Source organism: Gorilla gorilla, chromosome X (assembly GCF_029281585.2).
Source record: "Gorilla gorilla gorilla isolate KB3781 chromosome X, NHGRI_mGorGor1-v2.1_pri, whole genome shotgun sequence".
NCBI classification, from domain to species: Eukaryota; Metazoa; Chordata; class Mammalia; order Primates; family Hominidae; genus Gorilla; species Gorilla gorilla.
Window position 1 is genome coordinate 56683077 of NC_073247.2, and position 6445 is coordinate 56689521.

The following is a 6445-nucleotide window of genomic DNA, read 5'->3' on the forward strand; positions in this document are numbered from 1 at the left end:
GAATGAATGGCAGCAAAACATGTTATAGGTTCCACAGCTGCAGAGTGTAGAAAGATCAAATGTAGCGCTCCTTCCTAAGGTTCCAAGGTAAGATACAGAGACATCTTCAAGTAGAGCACTCTATGATATGCATACATTACTACTGGAAAGGTACATTTGTTAGCATCTCAGCCATACCTAGGAAAATCTTGTCAGCCAAAAAAAAAAAAAAATCAAATTAGTTCCTTTGAGTGAAGCTTTTTAAAAGTACATTTAAAATACCACCCCCATGAAAACTTCAAAAGGTACATTTCTGAACCCTATGAATATGAAAATATAGTTCCCATCTAAGAGTTGATATTCTGCTTAAAATAAGGCAGCTAACAAATGTTGCCTCCTGAATAATTAGATATTACAAGTGCTAAGAGCTGTCAGGACAGGGTACCATAGTTATAGAAACCAGATAATTAAAATTGTCTTAGATTCCTCAGCAACTTGTCTTTTCCTCATTAACAAAGAGAAGTAGAGGAACAGATCATTTATACAATCAACAAAAGCTCCTTAATGCTCACTCTGTACAGTAACTAACTGTGCTGGAATTTGGAAAGCAGAGGTGGACAAAAAGACAGAGCCCAACGTCACTGAGCTTAAAATGCAGTAGGAAGGCATGAATCAAATAAATATTTCAGAAATGTATTCACAAGGGCAATGAGTGTAAGAAGGAAAAGATGGTCCAAAAATAATTTATGCTACCATGCACTTCAAAAACAACATTTTATGACCAAGACTGTGCTCCTATTTTAGCACACAGGGAAGCAGTATAACATACTCATCTTGGAAAGTAAGTTCTAAAGTCTCACTACTTGAGTTCCAATTCCAGCTCCACCACTTAGAAGCTGCAAGACCTTGGGTAGTATAAATGCTCTCTCTAAGCTCCAGTTTCCTCATCTGAAAATAAAGCCTTCTTTAAGGTGCCCTTGTGATAATTGAGATGATATCAGTCAAATCATACTGCCCGACATACAACGAATATCTATAATTTTATTAACCATGGCTTATTTAAGGTAATATTAAAATTACTTTCCATTCCTTGAAGAAACATTAGCATTATAAAAGAAGGTTTGGGTTTATATTTTCTCCACGTATTTATTCAACCGTTTATTTATATCTTTGACATTTTTCTTGCCAAAGCTAAGGAGAATATAGAATACCACTTTATTTTTGTTGTTGTTTTGTTTTTCAAATGTATTTATTTTTAAATTGACATATAAAATTGTATGTATTTATCATGTAGAAAATAATGTTTCAAAGTACATATACATTGTAAAATGGTTAACTCTAATCTAGCTAATTAATAAATGCATTACCTCACATAGTTGTCATTTTGTGGTAAGAACACTTAACATCTACTCTCTTAGCATTTTTCAAAAATATAATATATCATTATTAATTATAGTCACCATACTATACAATAGATCTCTTGAACTTATTCCTCCTAGCTAATAGTAATTATGTATACTTTCACCAACATCTCCCGAACTCCCCTCCCTGCAACCACCCTAGCTTCTGGTAGCTGCCATTCTTCTTTTTAATTCTATGAGATCAACTTTTTTAGATTCCACATATGAGTGAGAATATGTGGTACTTGTCTTGCTATGCCTGGCTTATTTCACTTAACATAATGTCTTCCAGGATCATCCATTTTGCTGCAAACAACAGAATTTCCTTCTTTTTTGTAACTGAACAGTATTCCACTGTGTATATGTACCACGTTTTCTTTATTCATTCATCCATTGATGGACTCTTAGGTTGACTTAACATCATGGCTATTATAAACAGTGCTGCAATCAACATGGGGGCACAGATATCTCTACAACATACTGATTTTATTTCCTTTGGATATACACCCAGTAGTGGGATTGCTGGACCCTATGGTAGTTGTATTTTTAATTTCTTCAGAAACCCCCATAATGTTTTCCAAAATGGTTGTACGAATTTATATTCCCACCAAGAGCATGCAAGGGTGTCTTTTTCTCCACATCGTTTCTAAAAGTTGTCCTTTTGACAATAGCCACTCTAACAGGTGTGAGCTTATCTCATTGTGGATTTGATTTTCATTTACCTGATGATTAGTGATGTTGAGCATTTTTTCATATACGTGTTGGTCATTTGTATGTTTTCTTTTGAAAAATGCGTATTTAAGTGATATGGTTTGGCTGTGTCCCCACCCAAATCTCATCTTGTAGTTCCCATAATCCCCATGTGTTGTGGGAGGGACCTGGTGGGAGGTAATTGAATCATGGGGGCGATTACCCCCATGCTGTTCTCGTGATAGTGAGTTCTCACGAGATCTGATGATTTTATAAGGGGCTTTTTCACCTTTGCTCAGCACATCTCCTTCCTGCTGCCCTATGAAGAAGGTGCCTTTCTTCCCCTTTGCCTTCTGCCATGATGGTAAGCTTCCTGAGGCCTTTCCAGCCATGCATAACTTCAGTCAATTAAACCTCTTTTCTTTATAAATTACCCAGTCTTGGGTATTTCTTCATGGCAGTGTGAGAATGGACTAATACATTAGGTCTTTTGCTCATTTTAAAAATCAGATTTCTTGTATTTTCGCTATTGATTTGTTAGAGTTCCCTACAATTTTGGTTATTAACCCCTTATAAGATGTATGGTTTGCAAATATTTTCCCCGTTCTTTAGGTTGTATCTTCTGTAAACCAAAAAGTATCTGAGACAGGTCTCAATCAATTTAGAGGTTTATTTTGCCGAGATTAAGGATCATGGCCCATGACACAGCTTCAGGGGGTCCTGAGAATATGTGCCCAAGATGGTAGGATTATAAGGTGATTTTATACATTTTGGGGAGACAGAAGTCATAGGCAAAGACATAAATCAATATAGGTAAGGTATACATTGGTTCTGCCCACAAAGGTGGGACATCTCAAAGCAGGGGATCTTCTAGGTCATAGGTACATTCAAAGGTTTTCCTGATTAGCAAATTGGTTGAAAGAGTTAATCTCTGCCTGAAGAGTTAAAGTCAACTTGACTTAAGGTAAGGAGGTGGTTGTGGAATCCAAGATTCTTGTGATATAGATGAAGGTTCCAGGTAGCAGGCTACAGAGAGAATAGGTGGTGAATGTTTCTTATTGGACCTTAAAAGGTGTCAGACTCTTAGTTAATTCTCTCCTGGAACAGGAAAAGACCTGGAAAGGGAAGGGCATTCTCTACAGAATGTAGATTTCCCCCACAAGAGATGGCTTTGCAGGGCCATTTCAAAATATGTCAAAGAAACTTATTTTAGGATAGAATACTTTGATTTCCTTTAGGGCCTGTTATCTGTCATGTGATGTTATACCAGAGTAAAGTTGGAGTTAGTATCTTTTTTTTTTTTAAGGTGTGCTCTTTTATTCAACTGGTCTCAAGTCAGTGTACAGGTAAGCCCTGGCTGCCTCCACACCTCCACCCACTCCCAGAAAGACCAAAAACCTTCATACATGTCAAGTTGAGGGGCAAAAAAGGGGGGTCACAATGGCTGATCATTCAAAATAAAACAAAATTTAAAAAGTATTAAGGTGAAGATTAAACATTTTTTGCATTACATAATTTATATGAAAGCAATGCTATCACCTCCCCTGTGTGGAGAGGACTGGGGCATTCTCCTTAGAGAGAAGTGGGGTGGCTTTTGGGAGGGCAAGGGACTTCCTGTAACAATGCATCTCATGATATTTGGAATGACTATTTAAAAAAAGAACAATGTACAATCAAAGTCCTTGGCCACATTGTAGAACTTTGAGGGGTGCTCACTCCAACTGACTGCTGTCACCTCCACCTTTCCAGTTTTCAAATCCTGAGTCAAGCTAAACAACAACAACAAATAATAATAATAATAATAATAATAATAGTAAGGCCACGCCAATCTCATCTTGTTTTCTGGCAAGTTGGGTTTTTGTCAAGAATGGGTGTAATGCAACTAAGTAACAGTCCGCCTAGAAGCACTTGCTGTGGGTGATGAAGGGGCCGGCCTCTTGGTATTTTTGCTTGCTGATCCACATCTGCTGCGAGGTGGACAGGGAGGCCAGGATGGAGCCATCAAAACACACGGAGTATTTATGCACAGGAGGAGCAATGATCTTGATCTTTATTGTGCTGGAAGTCAGGACGGTGATCTCCTTCTGCATCCTGTCGGCAATGCCAGGGTACATGGTAGTGCCGCCAGACAGCACTGTATTGGCGTACAGGTCTTTGCGGATGTCCACATCACACTTCATGATGGAGGTGAAGGTAGTTTCGTGGATACCATAGGATTCCATGCCCAGGAAGGAAGGCTGGAAGAGGTACTGGGGCAGTGGAACCACTAGTTGCTGATGGTGATGACCTGGCCGTTGAGCAGCTCCTAGCTCTTCTCCAGGGAGGAGCTAGAGGCTGCAGTGGCCATCTCCTGCTCGAAGTCCAGGGTGATGTAGCACAGCTTCTCCTTGATGTCAAGCATGATTTCCCGCTCAGCAGTGGTGGTGAAGCTGTAGCCGCCCTCCTTGAGGATCTTCATGAAGTAGTCAGTCAGGTCCTGGCCAGCCAGGTCCAGAGGCAGGATGGCATGGGGGAGGGTGTACCCCTCATAGATGGGCATAGTGTGGGTGATCCCATCGCTAGAGTCCATCACGATGCCAGTGGTACTGCCAGAGGCGTACCAGCTTGGATGGTCAAGTACATGGCTGGGGCATTGAAAGTCTCAAACATGATCTGGGTCATCTTCTCATGGTTGGCCTTGGGGCTCAGGGGGGCCTCGGTCAGCAGCATGGGGTGCTCCTCGGGAGCCGCACATAGCTTGTTGTAAAAGTTGTGATGCCAGATCTCCATGTCATCCCATTTGGTGACAATGCTGTGCTCCATGGGGCATTTCAGGGTGGGGTCAGGATGCCTCTCTTGCTCTGGGCCTCATCGCTCATGTAGGAGTCCTTCTGACCCATGCCCAGCATCACGCCCTGGTGCCACGGGCACCACATGATGGAGGGGAAGACAACTGGGGGGCATCATCACCCATGAAGACAGCCTTGCACATGCCAGAGCCTTTGTTGAAGACGAGAGCAGTGATATCATCATTCATGGTGATCTGGCAGTGGGTGTGGACTGGTGATGGAGTGGGGAGGGTGAGGCTCTGTGCCTGCTGGGAAGATGCAGTCTCCACAGTCTGGAGTTGGTATCTTATTGCTACAAAGAATTTCTTCTGTCACTCTTAGGATCTCTATTTTAATGGTAATGCTGAGTTGTGTCTAAACTCCAAAAGGGAGAGGGTATAATGAGGCATGTCTGACCCCAGTCTCCTTCCTGTCATGGCTTGAACTAGTTTTTGAGGTTTCTTTGGGATCCTCTTGGCTGAGAGGGAGATCCACTTACTCAGTTGGGGGGCTTAGAACTTTAATTTTAGTTTACACTTCAGTCTGTCAATTATTTCCTTTGCTGTGCAGAAACTTTTCCATTTGATGTAATCCCATTTGTCTATTTTTGCTTTTGTTACCTGTGCTTTGAGGTCATGTTAAAAAAAGAGAGAAAAAGAAAAAAAAAGAAAATTCATTGCCCAGACAAATGTCTTAAAGCTTTTCTCCTGTTTTTGCTTCTAGAAGTTTCATAGTTTGGGGTCTAACATTTAAGTCATTAACCTTTTTTGTGAGTGGTTTTTATATGGTGAGAGATAAAGGTCTAATTTCATTTTTCTGCATGTGTCTATCCAGTTTTCCCAACACTATTTGTTGAAGAGACTGTCCTTTCCCTATTGTATGTTCTTGGCACCTTCATTAAAAATCAGTTTGCTATAAACGTGTGGATTTATTTCTGGGTTCTCTTTTCTGTTCCATTGGTCTATGTGTCTGTCTTTATGCCAGTACCATGCTGTTTTGATTACTATAGCTCTGTAGTACATTTTGAAGTCAGATAGTGTGATGCCTCCAGCTTTGCATTGTTTTCCTGTGTTTTGTTTCTGTTTTTTTGCTCCAAATTTCTTTGGCTATTCAAGGTCTTGCATGGTTCCATACAAACTTTAGTATTTTTTTCTATTTCTGTGAAGAATGTCATTGGTATTTTGATGGGAATTGTATTGAATCTGTAGATTGTTTTGGGTAGTATGGGCATTTTAACAATTTTAATTCTTACAATCCATGAACACAGGATACCTTTCCATCCTTTTTATGTCTTCTTCAATTTTTTTTTCAGCAACGTTTTCTAGTTTTCAGTGTAGAGATCTTTCATCCCCTTGGTTAAATTTATTCCTAAGTATTTTAATTTTTGTAAATATTATAAATGGAATTTTTATTTATTTTTCTGATAGTTTGCTATAAACGTATAAAAATGCTACTGAATTTTGCATGTTGATTTTCTATCCTACAACTTTATTAAATGTGTTTATTAGTTCTAACATTTTTTGATGGAATCTTCAGGGTTTTCAGTATTTAAGATTGTGTCATGTGCAA

General features: G+C 39.6%; 1 pseudogene; it reads right to left on the reverse strand.

Moving 5' to 3' along the window:
• Positions 1–3967: 3967 nt before the first annotated feature.
• LOC101150128 (actin, cytoplasmic 1-like) lies at positions 3968–5088 on the reverse strand (annotated as a pseudogene).
• Positions 5089–6445: the final 1357 nt, after the last annotated feature.